The sequence below is a fragment of the Patagioenas fasciata genome, chromosome 10, assembly GCF_037038585.1.
Source record: "Patagioenas fasciata isolate bPatFas1 chromosome 10, bPatFas1.hap1, whole genome shotgun sequence".
Taxonomy (NCBI): Eukaryota; Metazoa; Chordata; class Aves; order Columbiformes; family Columbidae; genus Patagioenas; species Patagioenas fasciata.
Genome location: NC_092529.1, coordinates 21,636,805 through 21,656,552, shown reverse-complemented (window position 1 = coordinate 21,656,552; position 19,748 = coordinate 21,636,805). Strand labels below are relative to the sequence as shown.

Below are 19,748 nucleotides of genomic sequence, written 5' to 3'. Positions count from 1 at the left end.
GTCAGGGGTTGGAATGGACCTGGGAAGCTCATCCAGTGCAATCCCCCTGCTGGAGCAGGAACACCCAGATGAGGTTACAAAGATGAACCTCTGCTGTACGGGTGTCCTGGCACAGCGGGACCAGGTCCTGCAGGGCTGGGAGTCCCCATGCCAACTCTGCCTGGAGCTGCGCTAAATCCGATCCAGCGACCTGGTGAGTTGTGTAGGACAACAGAGCAACGTGTTCAGTTCCTTCGTACTCCTAGAACCTCTCCCTGTGACCTGCACTTAATCAGCTGTGAAGTTGCACACCTGATGTGCTGCAAAACTATAAAGGCATCTGCCACATTAATATACATAAGTAATGGACATTTTGCATATATATTTTTAGGTGGTTTTTTGTTTGGAACACACACACACCTGAGACATGGTGAAACAGCTTCGAATGCTTGCCTGATGGTTCCATTAGCTTCTTCCCTGCTGTAAATTAAAATACACGGGTCCAAATTTATTCTACAGAGTTAATGAGGGAAATGAATAGATGTAAATTAGCAGTATAGTTTTTAAAATATTTAGATTATGTCTCTTAAATTGTTATATCTTATTGTAACATTTCGTTTTACCTGTACTATGAAAAAACAATTAGCTTGCATAAAATGCTGCACGTGAAGTACTTTCAAGGTCACACCGTTGGGACAACAGAGGTTTGGTCTTAGAGTATTAGAAGGAACCCCAACAGCAATACCCACGCAGTTTTAAACACCCACGGAATGCTGGCGGGAGCTCCATTCTAGGTTTCTTTGGAAAGCACCGTGCAAACCACTGTACTGAAGATCAAGAACCAAAGCAAATCTCAGAATTGCATAACACAGACGGCCCGGGAGGTATCGAGCCCTATTGCCTCATCCGCTGCAACAGACCCCGTTGCGGCAACGCATTAAGAAACTGAAGTCAGGGGTAAGATGAGACGTCGCAATATCTCAGCACCGTGACACAGGGCTGGGACAGGTCCACGGACCCGGACTGGCCGTGGAGAGAGGAGCAGAACTTCACAGCTCTCACGAATGCTCACGAGTCCCGTGCCTAACCTATAGCGCACTTGGAAAATGCAATCCAGAATACACATCATCGCAATCATCGTTTGGAAACTTCCAACCTACATGCAGACCTGCAAGGAGCTACCCCTGCAGATACACTATCGCTGCAATTATAGGTAGCCATGGAGCTCCGGGATGGTGTGTATATAATACATTGTTATGCAAACACACGTCGACTTTTAACCTCAGTTTCACAGTCATCGTGGTTTTCATTTCAAAGGAGGAAAAAGGAGGCAGAAATGAAGTCTCCTGCAAATAGGCCTCGATTAAATCTGGAAAGAATTCTTGCAAACAACTCAAACGCAGGCAGGCTGAAACCCTAAAATGGCACCGTGCTGGCCAGAAAAGGACAGTTACAACAAACATTGCACTTGAAAATTCAACTTTGTACTTGGTAAAATTTCGTTCTTGTCCTGGTTTAATATTTAAATAGGGAAAGACACTTTCAAAGATTATTAGAGTTTCCCTCAGAAAATGAGGACATTCCCACCAAATTCTTTATATGAGATCCATAAAATGCCCCTTAGAAATAGCACTGGGGCTTTTCTGTCTGATCTCAGACTAATAAATTTAACCTTGAGAAGCAGTCCCAAGGAAGTACTTAATCCTGACCGTTTAGCCTGGATTCCCAGATTCACTGACCATTAAAAGTGCCGCAAAAGCTGTGAAAATCATATTCCCCCCCACTTGCCCCCCCAAGACTCACCAGAGCCCGGGGGTGCTCCCTGCGCCCGGCCAGCCCGCGGGCACCATGGGGAGCGCGCTGGATCCGAAGGAGAAATCCAAATGCTGATCCAGAGGAGAAATCCAGCGGCTGGGATGGGGTCTGGCTGGGAAGATGCAGCAGATATCCCGGGGTTAACGGCTCTCAGGGAGAGCAAAGGCAAGAAGCTGAGCCAGTCCGGATGATTCGCCTTTCCACGGGGCTCTGGGGTGCCTTTGCGTTTGCAGAAATACCTGGACCACAGGCTGAGCTCTGCAGCGTCACATGGGTGACAGAGCTAAAAAAGGTGAACCCACAGGCTTGATTTAAACCCACCCAATAAATTAGTGTTTTCCCCCGAGACTGCTTATGTGCCCCTTCCAAACTTCTCTCCAGTTCTCCTGGAATTTTAATATCCTGCTCTCTTTGGTTTCGTACTTTTTTGCTCTTTTATTTTTAGATTCAGTATCTCACAGTGGTCTGCAGAGTCTGCTTGACGCCAGCAAATGTAACTGGATCCCGGGTCCCCACGAGCCAGGAATTGCAGCCATGATCAGCATGCTGCCGAGAGCGCAGACCTTGGCACTGCTCAAAACCAAAGAGTCTGAATCCTCTATTTATCTTATGGCAGGGCTTGGGAAAGGAGGCTCAAAGAGTTCATCAGAATGTAAAGGATAGCTGGGAAAGGTTAGGGGTAAGTAAACAGGAATCAAAGATGCAAATAGGTCTGTTCTACAACAGATCTCTGCGACCAGATTTCCAAAAGCAAGAGCAGGGATTTGCTAAAAACCAGCGATATTTCATTCTCTAGTAACCAAGTAACGCAACAGGCATGCACAGAGCAGATTGCCTTTTAAAAAGGCTTGTGTCAGCAAGGTTGACTTCAGTGGAATAAATAAGAATAGGCTGCTTGGCAGCAGGTCAGTGCTGACAATAATCTCACAGGTCAGATTTTCCGAGTTACGATGGCTCGTTTAGCACACACATAACTGCAACTACCAGTTCTGTTTAGGATTAATTGGGCTGCCATCTTCCACCCATTCTTTGGTGCGCAGGTCTCAGGTTTTCACCTGGTCTCTGATACTAAGGAGCTGAATCACCTCGCTTGAACTTACTTTTCAGCTTTCTATCACTTCTGGCCTTTTCTTCTTGTAGCAGAGAACAAAATGATGGATTGCCAGTTTGTCTGATTGAGAAATTGTTCATCCTAACTGTTCTAGGATCTGTAACTATGGTAACTAGTGTCTACAACGGAGTGTGGCCACTTCACGGAAGGAAAACCAAGTGTATCGCAGCAGTTATTTCCCAAAGGTGACGTGGTGAGTCAGCAGAGCACGGATTAGAATTCGGCGTTCAGCCTGCCCGTCCCAACCTCCGCTCCTCCTCCAGCCTCCAGGGAACAAAGTTCATTTAGGTGGTAAATGCTCAACTCCTGCCCTCACACTTCACCTTGTTATTTATCGAAGTTTTGGCAGCCTGGATTGTTTGTTGCCAAGAAGGAGGACAAATCAAGAAAAACAGAGAAAGCTTTGGTCTTACCATGGGGCAAAGGGCACCGTGACAGCAGAACTGCACTTGGAGGGAACAGGAGCACTCGTCTGCCAATACACTGAACATATAGATTGTGCGTAACACTGAAATTGCTTGAAAAGGAATGTTTCGCAAGGCAGCTTCTCTGTCTCTTCGTAAGTAACAAACGCAGAGTAAAAGAACTGTAGAGCAGAGATCTTGAGCAGAGCAGCTAATGTTATCGGTCAGTTTTCTATGTGTTTTTAAATTTATTTTTATTCCTGGCATATTTAAAACTGGTTTAGGCAAATTCTGTAACATGAGCATGTTTCCTTGGCATAGATGGTATTTGGTATTCGTATTTGCTCAACCATATTTGCTGGTGCTATTTACCCATGACACTGAATGTCACAGTTTAGGAACTGCCATTGCCACTGTGATGCTTCAGTGTATGCTCATGTCAAGCACAGCTGAAGTGGAAAACCTTCTAGTCCCATATTGATGCAACTTTTCTGTAGAGTTGTTCTTCTCATGGAGATTTTTCCTTAAATGACCCAAAGCCTCAGCTTTCTCGTCCTGGTGCTGGCAGCCTGAGACACTGACGTGAAAGTGCTTCAGATCATGGATTCGTGAGGTGTCAAAGATTGAGATGAGTCAAAGACTCATCTGTTGCAATTTGCCCACTGGCAATTTGCCTGTTGACTTTTTTTTTCTCTTATATTGGTAAAACAGTGATGTTGATTTGTTAAGGGAGTTCCTGATCTGCTATTTATTTTTGTTCTGTTTTCTAACATTCAGGATGTAGACAGCTGATGTCAGACAGTGTGAGGTGACACAACAGTTGTCAGGAGCTCAGAATTCAGACTGTATCTCTCTGCTTGGTCTGCAGGGCTTGGAGAAGGTGCCTGAAGCAGAAATCACGGAATCCCAGAATCCCGGAATGTCGGGGATCAGAGGGGACCTGTAAAGCTCATCCAGTGCAATCCCCCCATGGAGCAGGAACACCCAGCTGAGGTTCCACAGGAAGGTGTCCAGGCGGGTTTGAATGTCTGCAGAGAAGGAGACTCCACAACCTCCCTGGGCAGCCTGGGCCAGGCTCTGCCACCCTCACCAGGAACAAGTTTCTTCTCATATTTAAGTGGAACCTCTTGTGTTCCAGTTTGAACCCATTACCTCTTGTCCTATCACTGGTTGTCACCGAGAAGAGCCTGGCTCCATCCTCCTGACACTGCCCCTTTCCATATTGATCCCCAGGAATGAGTCCCCCCTCAGTCTCCTCTTCTCCAGCTCCAGAGCCCCAGCTCCCTCAGCCTTTCCTCACACGGGAGATGCTCCACTCCCTTCAGCATCTTGGTGGCTGCGCTGGACTCTCTCCAGCAGTTCCCTGTCCTTCTGGAACTGAGGGGCCACAACTGGACACAATATTCCAGGTGTGGTCTCCCCAGGGCAGAGCAGAGGGGCAGGAGAACCTCTCTGACCTACTGACCACCCCCTTCTAACCCACCCCAGGTACCATTGGCCTTCCTGGCCACAAGGGCCCAGTGCTGGCTCATGGTCACCCTGCTGTCCTCAGGACCCCCAGGTCCCTTTCCCCTACACTGCTCTCCAACAGCTTGTTCTCCAACAGCTTGTTCCCCAATTTATACTGGAACCTGGGGTTGTTCCTACCCAGATTCCAGACTCTACATTTGCCCTTGTTCTATTTCATTACATTTTTCCCCACCCAGCTCTCCAGCCTGTCCAGGTCTCTGATGGCAGCACAGCTTCCAGTGTCAGCCACTCCTCCCAGCTTGGTGTCATCAGCAAACCTGCTGACAGTCACTCTGTTCCCGAGCTGGTCTCTGGGGAACTGGAAGCAGACATGGACTGTCTGCCACCGAGGAGCCACAACCCACGAGGTAATTAGCGTTAAAAAGCAGGTGTGGCCACCAGGATAGAAAATGTGACACCACACTGGGCTCTGCCCTACTGGGGAAGCATCCTCCATGAGAAAGCATGGATGGCCACAGTACAAGCCCTTACAATGTTGAGACCCAAAGCATAATTTCGGAGCGTATATTACATCCTATTTAATAAGTTACCTCAGTAAAAGTGATTTTAAGTGTGGTATGTGTTTGTATACAGCTTTGAATTTACGTGGCAGTGCTTTTCCTATGATGGGTGGTGCAGAAATGTTTGTGCTGGGCAGAAAATGCAGCCAGATATCCTAGGGAGCCCACAGGGCAGCCTAAGGCTATAGAAAGTTATAAAAAGAAAATGGGGTACTGCTTGGATGAGTTAAACAGCAGGGACTGAGTTACCACTGCGGGTCATGATTCATCGACTTTTTGCATTTCTGTCACCAAGAAATATAGAGGAGCGAGTTCATGAGAGCAGGACACACAAGAAGCCCTAAGCTCTTAGCGTGTAAATATTTGTAAAGCAGAGTGAGTCCTGTCCGTGAGAGTAAACATCAATTCTTCTGTTTTATTCTCAAACGCAAGTGTATTTTATTCAAACCTTAATCTGTGTGCAGTGTAGCTGCCACTAATAAACAGTTTCTCCAAATAATCTCTAGAGAAAGATGGTGTTCAACCTACCCTGATGTGTTTCTTGCAGGTGTGTTGCTCTTTCCTTCATTGACTTATTCTTTCTTTTTTTTGGACATGGTAAAATGTTAGTCTAGGCATCTGTATTGTGGAGAAGACAGATTTTAAAACCAATTATATGAAGGTAACTGTGGAAGGCATGGAAAATTTGACATCAAATCCCAAGGCTTTTCTTCAGTCCTGGAACTTTAAGGAGAGCAACCTGAATTTTGTTTTTGAGAAGGGATGGGAGCATCCACACGGTCTAACACACAGTGTCGAACTTCGGGGTCTCTGAGGAGAGAAACGGCCTCTCATTTTCATTTGAGTTACTTTCTGGAAGATCCTGCCTCTCTTTTTTGAGTACGGAGTGTGCCAGGATGAGCAGAGCCAAACCATTTTACATTAATTCCTTCAATGTGAGGCTTTGGCTTTAGTTTGAGAACGATGTGATTTTCTCTCTCTCTTGTTTCACTTGGAATTAAATATTACGCATATGTCAAATGTTAAACAGATTCAGATCCTTGAGCTAGACTCATATTTTGCTCAATATATGGTTCTCATTGACACATTTTTTAAATGCAGTTCCAAAACGTAGCTGACAATGTGCCTGGCGTTTGTGCCATCAGCCAAAAAGCTTAAATATCTACTTTCGTAAGTACTTCCCTCATATAGGGAAAAAAGTATATTCCTTGTAAGTATATACCTCATTTCTTCTGTATCATGATCTGAACATATCAATAGACTGCACATTCACTTATACTTTGTACTTCCTTTGAACTAATCGTTCACGTGCAGGGAAATTATCTGAATTAGCTCTAGCAGGTTTGGTGATAAAAACCATCATTGATGCAAAGAATATTTTCAAGGAGCTCAGTTTCCTAGCAATACCATTCTGTTATTGGCTTGGACTTGCTTCTTGAGTCTTGTTACAGTATTTTTGCTTGGTTTCTTTCTCATTATTTTTGGGTATGATTTACGGTTGCTTATCCAGGTTAGAAACCCAAGCCTGCTTTCAAAACCAGGGCTAAACAGACTTGGGCAAAGCGGGCGGGCAGATGCCTGGATTTCTGTAGCAAATAAGAATCCTGGTTACAATTAGACATGTCACTACTAAAAGGAGCAAATATGCTATTCCAAACAAAATCATTTTTTAGACGATACAATTTATTACAGCGCTTAAAGAATTCCCCCTATCGACCAAAATATGCCTTATGCCCTCACTCTTGTGGGTTAATCCTCAAATTAAAACCAAAATAACATTAACAAAATCCTGGGTTTCTTAGAGAAATTTCTCTACCTGTCCACTTCGATATTCACAGGTCATGTTAACAATAGTTAACATTTTGTTTGCCCCTCTTATACAGGCTCTCAACACCCTTGAAATGTCCATATAATATATACTGCTTTATAGACGGAGACACTGAAAACCGGGATTCAAATCTGAGCAGTGGAGTGAATTCCCATATGACTGTTACACCATTTAGAAGTATCACCAGCCTCTCTCTTTCTTAGAACAGTCACACCTTGTTACTAAATAGCAAACTAGATTTTTTGGTATGTCTGGGACAAGGCTGAGTCTAACAATGCTAGCCCTAAACAATGCAGAAGCAATATCATTTGGAGAGAAAGAACTCTTTTTACCTCGTAAAGCTGATGACCAGAATAATTCTGATGATTCTGATAATTCTGAGTGAGCTGGGGTGTCCTGGGTTCACTTGTGAGGGCAGCAAGAAGCGATAAATTGTTGGGCCACATAAACTGCCCTAATAGCACATCAGCATCTCCACAGAGGCAAAACTGGGCAGAGAATGCCCGAGTCATCAGTTCCAATGCAGTTGTTATAAAGACTTGGGGGACAGAATTCTGGGTTTCAGTGTCAGACCTGCCACCATCATGTAACCGTGGACAGATTTAGCGTGTTGCCATTAATAACATAACCAAATAATATAGTATTGGAAGTTGTACGATCAACATGGTCATCGTACCATCCAAACTGCTCAAAAAAGCAGTAAAGATACATAATTAGGATTTTTAAAAATGTGTACTTGCTGTGTATGTATGGTAGGTATAAAATATTACCATTATAGGTGCTTTTAAATAAGTAGAAGCTCCAGTAAACACAATGTTGCATGGAGAGTGGTATACATTCTTAGATCTTAGATCTCATTCATTGACCTCATTGATGTTTACAGATATATAAAGGGTGAGCGTCAGGAGGATGGAGCCAGGCTCTTCTGGGTGACAACCAGTGACAGGACAAGGGGCAATGGGTGCAAACTGGAACACAGAAGGTTCCACTTAAATCTGAGAAGAAACTTGTTCCTGGTGAGGGTGTCAGAGCCTGGCCCAGGCTGCCCAGGGAGGTTGTGGAGTCTCCTTCTCTGCAGACATTCAAACCCGCCTGGACACCTTCCTGTGGAACCTCAGCTGGGTGTTCCTGCTCCATGGGGGGATTGCACTGGATGAGCTTTCCAGGTCCCTTCCGACCCCTGACATTCTGGGATTCTGGGATTCTGTGATCAGGCCAGGATTTCAACAGCGATTTTTGGAACAAGGTCTTTACACTTTCTCAGCTGTTTGTTCTTGCTTATCCCATGCAATAAGACATACACTGGAAAAGCAAGTGTAAAGCATGTTTATTCATGATACAGGTCAAGAGCGGGGATAAGAACAAAGACACTCCTTGGTCCTGATAGCGACGGCTTTGTGGTTGAAACCGGATCCTTGATGTTCAGAGCCGCGTTTCATGTGGTGGGGCGGGAGAAGCCCCTGCACTCCTGTTCTCCTGTTATCAGCTGGGAGCCGGCGCGGGAGTTTCTCTCCAAGTGCAGCCTGGCTCTAATTTGTACAGGGGGCTAAAAAAGCTTCTGGAGCAAGTTTGCTTTGTGAAGGAGTTTGGATTCAGTGTCCTAATTTTAAGAAGAAGGAGAAAGAACTACAAAAATCAAGCCAATGAAAACAGCTTTTTGTTATATACATACATACGTGTCCTATATTATTTGCAAAACAAACAGAACTGTGCAAAGTTATTAGTGAGTGAAACTCAGTAGACCCAAGTTCTGTTAATCGATCTAGAAAGTGAGATTACAGAAATTCTAGTCCAAAGGAAAATAGCAGTTAAATTTCAGATCTAATCATTCAACTACTCAGTAACAATAAGAACTTTATTTTTTGGAATCCTATATTTAACTACACAACCACAAACAGACTTTCATTTGCATAGGGAGACAATCAGGGCCACACCAGCACTGCAGCACGGTGCTTCTTGCACAGATTCACAGCCAGAGAATTTGACACAAAGCCATAGAGCCTTCATTTTTTCAGTATGACTTTAACAAAGGTCTGTGTCTTGCCCAGTACTTTCCTTAAAGACACCCGAAGGTGGGAAGTAAAGCCTTTCAAGGATGAAAAATTGTGGGATGGGTGGGTTTTGCAGCCACTGCCAGAGCAGTATACAGATGAGAAAATGAATATTTTGCAGCTTTCGAGTTCAGATGAGCATCAGCCTGAAATTTTTTTGGTCATTCCTTGTGATTTACCATACAAAAAATAGAAGATCCTGGAAAATAATAGAAGAAATACTAATCAGAGTGAGTTTTCTCTAAGCTCAAAGAAGAACAGAGCAGAAAAACAATTTGTGATAGAAAAGCCTCTGATCATTTTTAATGTTTAGGTTATGTCATGCGTGGTATTTCTAACGTTGACTGTAACTGTTAAACGTGGCTTCTGCTCTAATTGTGACACTTGGAATCTCGCTTGGTTTCACTTAAGTCACCTCAAACCGTTCCTAAGTTCTCCAGACAGACGGTGGGTACGTGGGAAACAGCTGCCTGTGTGTTCAGCCATGCCGGGGGCTTTCTAGTAAGAAAAGCACCGCTGAGCAAATAGTTTCCATCGCGGGGAGGGTTAAATGAGTTTCACTTGCACATCCTCAGTTGCTGTCTATGAAACATGAGTCAGGAAAACCCTGCTTGACTTCAGCATCTCGGGGGAACAGGCAGACTTGGCAGTTCAAGGAAAAACTTGTTTATAAAACGAACAAACGGCCGACTGATTGAAGGAGTCCTCCACAATGTCACTGTTGGAGTCACTTTGAAGATCAGAAACGCGTGTAGGCTGAGCCTGTCACCTGCTCTTGCGCCTGTTGACTGTACACATCCCCAAGTGCTGTCACTCCTGCTTGCTCTTTTTCTCGGATCTGCGTGTACCTTTTCAAAAGACCTTACGGCAAATGCCTATTGTAAACCTAGCTCGCTCCTTGGACAGTCCGTCAGCTTTCCGCGCATTGTTCCGCAGAGCAGGGGTTATCTGACACTGCGTGCCGGGGAGGTTAAGCGAATGTCAGCGCCTTGAGAGGCGCCCGTACCTGGAGCAGCGAGGACCGAGCCTGCCCTTCGCCTGTGGTTACACGAGGGCTTTTCAAAGTGACTCATTATATTGCCTAAACAGTTGGGGCTATTTCAGACTGGGTCTAGATTCCAAATGACACCAGCCCCTAAGGCTTTTTATATAAGGGTAGCTGGGCTCTTGCATATATGGTAAAACATGCTGATCTGCTTTGCATATTTTTCTGCTCCGCAGCCAGTCTGTCTCCCAAGGCAAAAGGCACGCTGCTGACTCAGGCCCAGCGCCGCGGACACTTTGGAGGAGTTCTGTGTCTTCAGCCAAGTATCCAGAGGAGACACAGAGTAATCCATTGGGGAAAGAGGCACTGTGAAGCGCTGAGCGCAACTGCTAAGCCAGAAGTGAAATTTTAGCTCTAGTTCAGGATTAAATCAGAAAAGTCTTTAACTTAGAGGTTGTTCCTGCAGCTCTGAATCTTCCACATTGCGTGTCCTGGATACTTTATGGTATATGCAAAGAGTAAAGAACAGTAGTAGTTGAGGTTTACCTGGCAAAGGGAAATCCATAGACAGAGCCAAGTTAGCATGAGAGCAACATGACCTTTAAAATTCACCAATTTTTGCATGCTCGGTCTGTTTGGTTTAGGGGGCATTCATATTTCTCCCATATCTTCTTCACACAACTATGGAGATGCTCAGATGGGAGAGCTTTTGCACCATCTTGAGGAAGGAGCTATTTGGTTTCTATCCCCAGATTCTCTTTTGTGCAGATAAGCTCACTGCAGGAGTGCTGACTGTGCAAAACCTGATCCCTGGCTCCGCGTGGCACATCGCGCAGACCCCGGTGACGCTGGGAGAACCTCCGAGGAGAACGGCTCCCAGAGCAACCTTACCCAGTCACGGCGAACCGAGAGTCACTGCAGTTCTCCTCAGCCCAGACAGACGTTGGAAAAGATGCCTTAAGTTGATTAGAAGTTTTCAGTAACCAGAGGGCAATATTTTTTATCACAACATTAAAGTCTCTTTCCTTTCTGCTCCCACTTATTGAATAATTCGCAGCTGAAAACCCATTTCATTTGGTCTTTCACACATGAAAGTTGGCCTTTGATCTAGAACGGAGCATGGGGAGCTTTGACCCAAAAGGAATGTATTTATTAAAGCCAGAAACAATAGAAGCAAGGGTGTTAAACTGACTACCAACACTGCGCTTTTAAAGGCTGCTGCCTGAGTTTGCTAAGGTTGTCTCTAAAGCTTCAACTTATGGATAAAGTATAAAATATTGTATTGATCGGAGCTGTCTCTTCTGCAGAGTTCTTCCCAAAATAGAGTTAGGCATTCTAATAGTTTAAATTTATTGACAGTTTTTGAGCTCCTTTGCTCCCCTTGCCCATGGGAGATCTGTGGCTGGCTAAGAAGTGTCCCAGGACATGGGCAGCCAAGGGCTGACACTGCGGGAGCTTCCAGCCCTGCATTGTGTTAGTTGCCTTTGAACTCCTTCCCAGAACACAGGGGATCCTGTACAGAGGGAGATGCTGAAAAGCTTCAAGAGAACAGTTTGAGATACAAATACGCAGATCATCCTTCCTACATCATTAAACTCCACTGAAGATTCAGTGGTTTGAATGTACAGGCTCAATGTGGCTTAACTGCTGTTTCATCCTAGGGCCTCAGTCAGGTTAGTTCACTTCTGGCTTTCCTTATAGAATGGAAAGGAAACCAGGGGACATTTTCAGCCTTGAGAGGTGGATGTGAACTGTACCGCATTTGTTCTGATTCTGCTCTAGTAATTCTTACACCTTCAAATGCCTAAAGGCAGGAGATCCATACCTCGCAGCCGTGGTAGGCTGCAACAGGCACTATGATTTCTTGCATTTCCAGCTGAGGGAAAAAAGAAACAACAATCACAATAATCTCAGGACAACCACACAGGGCCCAGGGCTATGCAATGCAGACTCGAGCCAGTCTGGACCATCTGGTCAGGGAACCTGGGTTATTTTCCAGGTATGGTACAAAAGGCAGCATCTCTACCCGCTGGGAGCAGCCTGGCACGATGAGCCCAATTTTCTGTGTGACCATCACAGCCGTTCCCATCTTCCTGCCGAGAATGCGGAGCAGCACAGCACACACACAGAACCCTGGATTTGGGACAACAGTTCTGTACTCAGCAGGAACTTGCTTTAGAGAGTTGCTCAGTTTTACAGTCCCATGTGAAACTGATGCCTTGGTATTAGTCCTTTTTTATCAATTGGCTGCTCTTAATGGGATTTGTGTCCATCACTGATGCTGTCTGGACACACATGGAGTCAGAAACTCAGTAGCAGTCCCCCTGAAGCTGTAGCCTCCATTCTGCAGAGTCTGCTGTCCCGCGATTCCTAATGTTACGTGGAATATCATAAACAGTCACCAAGTGTAGGACAGTGCTGCACAGAATGAGATAAAATTAAACTGTCTGACTTGTAAAGCTGTACTAGTTTAGCCTTAGAGTTTCAGTGGAAGTATTTTCTGGCTAAGGAGTTAATATCTGGTCTTGAAAGAGCTTCCAGTTCCCTGACTGTGAAGCCTGACCTGTGGCCAAACTCAGAGCCTCAGATATCCAGCTTCTTGAGATTTAAGTCAAAAAATCCTGTAGGACTCTGATGAAGCACTGGAAATGCTGTTTTTCTGAAGTGTTGCAAGGAAGATTACAAAGGAGACGGCCTGTGGCAAGGCCAGAACGCTCAGGAGCCAAGGCTGCTGAGCCAGTGGGGCGTACCTGCATCTCCCCACCACCGCCAAGCGCCCCCAGCATGCGATGGCAGCTCTGCTGAACGCTTTCCCCAATGAAACAGGATGAGTGACATACAAATACGGCGTGTGGGGCGTGGGAATCCTGCCCAGCCACAGGTGGCTCATGGGGTGTCCCCAGGAAACAGAGGAGCCGCTCTGAGATCGGCTGGCGGCCGAGACTCAGCGACAATAATACGGGAATTCACTTTCAGCTTCCTTCTTACTTTGCCCATTGGGTGTAACAAAACAATCAAATATCTCTAGCAGATAAATTATGCATTGGGGGACATGGGCCTACTTGCATTTACATAGGGGGGTGACAGCTTTTTATTATTCTTTGTTGTTTCATAAAGGTTTGAAGCCTGTGTATGGTCAAGTGCTTAGCAGTGAATGGGTACTTTTAATACTCAGAATGAAAATTAGAAATCAGAAATGGTAACTGAAAAAGACCTTCTAATGACAAGGTTCCAATATGGATAAACTTGAGATTTTTTTAGAGATAGAGAAACACACATCTGTGTAAGCACAGATGACTTTAATGAGGCTGCACAGCTAATAATAGATTGCCTTCTACTAATTGCAAAGCTATAATAAAGCTAAAATACAAATGTTCCTATTTTCTTGTCCAACAAAAGATACAAGATGCTGTACTGATATGTCAGTACCACCCAGTACACTCAGATTTCTTCCAAGATTATTTTTATAGATGTTTCTCTGACTCCCTGGTGAACAGACCCTGAAAGTTTTTCTCCCTTGGGAAATCCGAACAAGGCTTTAATTTCTGCTGAAGACAGAACAAGTCTGGCTGGAATCTTGCATCATATTCTCATTGTTGCCGTATTTCCTTTCTTATTCACATCAGCAACAATCTGAAAACATTAGTTAAAGTGTCCAGAGCTTGAACAGGGAAAGCTGCGTTGCACGTACAGCCTCACGGGACAGGACGTGGATCCCTTGAGACTCTGGTAGCTGCGATCTGATGGACCTGGTCCCAGCACAGCGGATCTGGGAGGCAGCAGAGGCCAGTGACCACATGGATGGGGACAATGCACTCTCCTGAGCATATGCTGCATCATTTGGGGGAATTGTATTTATTGCTCGATTTAAAACACTCTGCATGGACTTACCTTTTTTCCAGCGGCATAGTTTCAGGCTTGATCTCAACAAGAGGACCAGCGAAGGTAAATCCTGCCCTCTCTCTTCATGACTCAAAGCAAGTGACAATGTCCCATGGAACGTTCTGAATGCCAAGAGCCTTGACTGATGCTCTAGGCCAACAATGGGATTTGGATTGTCTGGAGCTCCTAAACAAAACAATGACTTTCTTTTTTCTGGCTGTTTTTAGATTACAGGCTGCCCTGGAGAGAGTTAACAATAATTTTCCTGTAGCAAGGCTGTTCTCCTGCAAAATACTTGCAGGCGGGTAGAAACGAATACCTACCTGGATACAGGAGCATGAGGGCTTCCAAAAACCTCTCCTGCCGCTGGCGGGCAAGCAGCAACAGAGGTCTCTTCTGATGGCAAATGTCAAGTTAATAATGGTTGTGGTGGTGTTGGGTGGACTAAAAGGGTTAAGGGGTTGAAAACCTGAAGCCCCTGTTTCACAGGATTTCACAGGCTGGTTGGGTTTTGGGACCTCTGTAGATCCCCCAGTGCAACCCCTGCTCACGCAGGGTCACAGAGCAGATCACACAGGTGGGTCCAGGGGGTTTGAATGTCTCAGAGAAGGAGACTCCACACCCGCTCTGGGCAGCCTGGGCCAGGCTCTGGCACCTCCCAGCAAACAAGTTTCTCCTCATGTTCAGATGGAGCCTCCTGTGTTTCAGTCTGTGCCCATTGCCCCTCACCCTGGCGTTGGGCACCACTGAACAGAGTCTGCTCCATCCTCTGACACCCACCCTGAGATACTGATCCATTGATCAGATCCCTCTCAGCTTCTCTTCTCCAGCTCAACAGCCCCAGCTCTCTCAGTCTCTCCTCATCACAAAGATGCTCCAGACCCCTCAGCATCTTTGGAGACTCTCTAGTAATTCCTTGTCCTTCTTTAACTGTGGAGCCCAGATCACTTTATTCTAATCCCATGTCACAAAGATTCATTAACGCTTAAGTCATTCTCAGATCATTTTAAAAAGAAGTGAACTAATACTAGAGTTTGGGTGCTGTGCTCACTGGTGGGACGGGAGCGCTGGAGCTGGCATGTCATGGCTCTGGACTGAAAAATTCCAGCAACAGGGATATGAAGAACATGTGGAAGCCTCTGCAGCCAAGTGCTTGCAAGCCATAAACCATGGGCTGTATCTGGGCTTGTGCAGATGCGGAGCACTGCGATTCATTAGCGAGCACAGCCGCACACGTAGACAACAGGACTCTCAATGTGAAGATGGTTTTGGAGCCTGTGTCACTGTATCATGGGACTTTGCTGTGGTACAACTGGCTGAGCTGTTCCGAGGGACATCGATGCTGTTCAGCATTGTCATAGTTGTGGTTATTGAGCACAAAGTCTGTGTATTTGTAACGAACAGCGAGACGAGGTCTGAGAAACAAGCACAAAGATTTACGCCTTATACCTATTCCTCAGCCAGCATAAAGAAGTAGAAAAATAAGTCCCTATGAAAAATCAAGCTGCATTTCATATTTTGCTTCTCAGCTGTAGGGAGTCAAGCCTGACAGAGCAGCCAGACAGGTGGACAAAATAAATACCCAGTCAAAACAAAAGTACTACCAGTAAGTGGTTAACGTCCAACTCTAAATTAGAGCTTCAGTTCTTGGAAGTCATGTGTGAAGTGTCCCCTGGGCAGAAGGTTAGGGTGTGCCTGCCCGTGGGGTCGTTGTGCTGGCACCAACAACTCCGCTCGGATTATTCCATTCACAATAACCGAGTTACTGAGTTAATCTATACTGGTGTCCAAATTAGAGCATAGAATTAGTAAGCAATTCCTTGAACCTCAGGTCCAGTCCTCCTCTATCCATTGGGTGATGACCTGCCATCTCGAGATTCATTCTTTTCCAAATCCTGCCTGACTTGGTGGGGAAGCCTGAAGGATAACCTAGGACTAGTTGTATGAACAGAACTATCATGGTTTTCCTTGTGTCAGCTGATAAAAGATTTGTTTGTTCATGAATATCACCCAGTTGAAAACATAAAATTTGACTCTTTTTTTTTTTTTTTTTGCTTTTTAGGGTCTCCAATATTCAGATGGAAATGTGTTCATTCAGCTGGCGATGTGTAAAACAGAAGATAGTGAATCTGCAGAGAACAACCAACTTGTAGTGAATTGCACAAGTAGTGGTAAGTATTTCAAACCAAAATGTTAATGTATTTTTGTAATGGGAGCTACCATGAAGTATATGCTGAATGAAATAATTCTAGTACCTAAATCTCTAAGTTCTGGCCATTTACATTTTCTGTCATTCGGTCTGTTCCAGTGAGACACACAGTATAATCATAATATCAAACGCAGAAAGCCGGCAATCATGAGAACTTGGTATTTATAGAATGGAGAAGTGATAACTAGTACTTCCAATGTAACGATTTAAGCTTGCTGAAACTTTTCCCACCAGGACAGTTTTCCATCAGAAAATGTTGATTCAGTGGAAACTTATGGGGCTGTTTCTGGTCAATTCTTAATCTTAGCATCTCTCATTATACTGATGTTGAAATGTATCCTGCTTAATTGATGTGAATGACTCCTTCTTGCTCATTTTCTCCTTCAACTCAGACTCATAAAACTGTAGCTTCATCTCTGGCACTCCAGTGCTATGCTGCTAAACATGTAGGTACCACTGTTTTTCATTTAACTGTAGTTTTAAGTATTGAAGTTCTTTTTTTCACTCAAAAGAAACTTACAGATACGAACATGTGGTTGTCACTGCCACATCCCTTCTCCTTCTGGGTTATTTTCCTCCATTTGCTGTCAGCTGACATGACCCATGGTGTAGAAATTTGATTATTGCCACTTATATCACTGGAGCCTCCCACTGTCAAGTGACCCCTGTGCATCTGAGGAATATCATTATCCATCCTACTGCTGCCAGGGCAACCGCTCTCCGGATTTCGTGTATTTAAGGGGAACTCCTCACCACGTGGAATGCTGCTGCCTGGCTTCTTCTGAATCTGAGCAAGGTCGTGTCACCCTTGTCTTCAGACTTTGCCAGCTTCTCTGTCTGTGTAATGTTGTAGTCGAAACTTCCCTTCTTGCTTTTAAAATTATCCAATTTCTTCAGATTGTCTCAGACTTTGCCCTCGTACTTCTGCAGCGCTAGTTGCTTTTGTCTCTCTCTATATATATATATGTATATATATATATAAAATACATAGCTACATATAATTCTATATCTATCCAATAACGTGTTGGATGCAATTGCTGCCTCCTGTGCAGCTTCCCTGGGCCTCATTAACTCATGCTGAAGTTTCATATTTCAGATGCCAGTTTAAGGCTTTGGTCATAATCTTCAAAGTAGTTAATAGATCAAGCCTCAGCTACATTAAAGGCTGAATTTTGATCTGTGAACCATCATGACAGCTGCGTTTCCTTGGGGCAATGTAGATTAGGAAGCCCAGAGGAAGTGTATGAAAGGGAGGAACAAGGCAATCTTAACTGAGAGATGCAAGTGATGGAAAAATATCCAGAAGATATTCTGTGGATTCAGACCTTTCAAAATTGAATCACTCCAAATATTGATTTCCCCCTCTGTCCTAACAAACAAGAAACGAAACCAAACCAACCAAACAAAACCCCAAACAGCAACAGCTCAGCACCATCATTAATACAAATTCTGAGTATTTTTTTCTAGAGAGCTACCAGAAAGTCAGCTACAAATTGTGATTTAAATGCAAAGTTCTCAAATACCCAAGCGCTGGAACATCTTTTCTCCCTCATCGTCAGTTGTGTCGCTGCATTCACAGAATGTCCCAGTGCTGAGATTGTGCATATGAAGAACAATCATCAACAAAAACTAATGCAACATATTAAAATAAAAACAATCAAATACAGATGAGTAGCCTCTTCTTCAGGAGGGACTTTTTGGGAAGCTGGTGATGAATATAGTGCACAGTTTACTTCTGAAGTTAAACCAGACTTTTTCACTCCTATTCTAAGCTAAGGCAATGTATTTCAGGCTTAGGGCTTATCCAAACACAAAAGTCCTGCTGGTTAATCTTCCATGGAGGTTTCAACCAATTCAGTTACACTGGTATAAACAGCTCCGTAAAGACTCTTAGCTTAGTTTATGTCAATTTGGAATCTGTTTATGGCAACCCAAAACAAGCTATTCTTGTGCTTGACTACAAATGTCAGCCAGCTTCTTGCACCGAATTTGACTGAACTGATTTAAAATAGAATCCTAACGTAAACTAGCGTGACTTTGCTGTAAACTGGAAACTTCTCGGGTAAGCGGGGATCTTCAGTACCGCATGTCATGTCCTCCCTCTGGTGGCTGAAGATCCGCAGTGTTGGGGAATGCGCATCGAAGCCCTAAAATGGGTTAGGCTGTCCTTAGCCATGGCCTGGGGACAGGGACAGCAAACCGGCAGTTGTTTTGGTATGCAAGGAGACATAAACGCAGCTTTATAAAAGGAGAATAACAAAATACTTGAAGTTGTTAATCTGAAAAACAGAATTTGTCGTTATTTTGGAGCAAACTCCTAAATTATCAGTAAGCATTTCTGTTAAAATGACTATATGAGTAGTGATGTCCTACACTATCGGTGTAGTTTACCAATATATTATATTATTGTTAGTAACCTACCAATGCTCGTATAGCTTGTGCTCTGAGAGGGCACTAGAAAAGGAAAGTTGTGCAGGATGGATAACCAGGAACCGGGGGGGCTTGTTTGAGGTTGGGACAAAGGGAGATGCTCCAGAGGAAAAGTTTTGCAAATTCAAGAGGTGGACTGGAAACTGCATTTCTGAGCTGAGGTCCCTTGGGCTCCTCTGGTGACAGACAGGTGGGTGACAAGCGGGATGACAGGAGACATGAGCACCGTGGGGCTGCGGGTCCGCCGTAGGGCCTCCCGACCAGCTCTGCCCCCCCGGGGCCTGGAGCTGGGGACACAAACCAGTGTGACCGGTGGGTGCGATGAGCTCTGCTGCTCACAAATCAGTAACAGCTGCCTCAGGCTTCAGTACAAGAAATGCTAAATTATATAAAATAGATTCCTGCATTCATTTAGTCCTTGCCTGATTGATTGCCTGACAGAGCTGAGCAACCATTAGGTGATTTTCAACATGCTTAAGGGAGACTCGAAGTTGCCCTAAGGATCTCAGTCCTACATTCCCAGATTAATGTAATGGTTGTGATTACTTTACTGACACTATTACGAGGTTTTCTCATGTGAAATTTTGCCTGAAAAGGCTTGGTGCCAGACGAGTCCTCTGTTTTCTTGCTCCACCCTGCCAGGGTAAAGCTGATCTTCCAGCAGCTGACAGAATTCGCTGCACCGGGCAAGCTGGGCATTGCGTAGGTTAATGCAAAATAATCAGCACCAGATAAATTGTTTCTGGTTTGCAGCAGGATTGTTGGGATAAGCAGAGTTCTGCAATCATTATTACTCGAGATTTTTTTTCCAAGTCTATCTTCAGTTACGTTGTCACCAAATTTTGTGTTTTCTGAACTGTGGGGGATCCATAAACAACTTAAGCCTGACAAGACTGTGCCCATTGCCAGCGCCAGCTACTCCCCAAGGGACGGGGGGCCAGAAGACAGTGACACAGCCAAGGACCAGCCCTGTGGTCACCAGCCCCATGGTCACCAGCCCTGGCGAGCAGGCCAGACCCACAGG

At 44.8% G+C, this 19,748-nt stretch overlaps 1 protein-coding gene and 1 long non-coding RNA gene across 4 annotated transcripts in view; one reads left to right on the top strand and one right to left on the bottom strand.

Annotated features, from left to right (window-relative positions):
- RAF1 (Raf-1 proto-oncogene, serine/threonine kinase) overlaps positions 1 to 2,157 on the bottom strand; it is a 78,379-nt gene extending 76,222 nt beyond the window's left edge. For all 3 annotated transcript variants that reach the window (XM_071813309.1, XM_071813311.1, XM_065845380.2), the window contains exon 1: positions 1,783 to 2,157. The gene's annotated coding sequence lies outside the window, so the exon portion shown is untranslated. The remainder of the gene's footprint in view (positions 1 to 1,782) is intronic.
- Positions 1 to 19,748, top strand: part of LOC136105676 (uncharacterized) — a 65,803-nt gene that overhangs the window by 32,310 nt on the left and 13,745 nt on the right. Inside the window, exon 3 of the long non-coding RNA XR_011740785.1 lies at positions 16,148 to 16,256. This is a non-coding gene — a long non-coding RNA (uncharacterized lncRNA). The remainder of the gene's footprint in view (positions 1 to 16,147; positions 16,257 to 19,748) is intronic.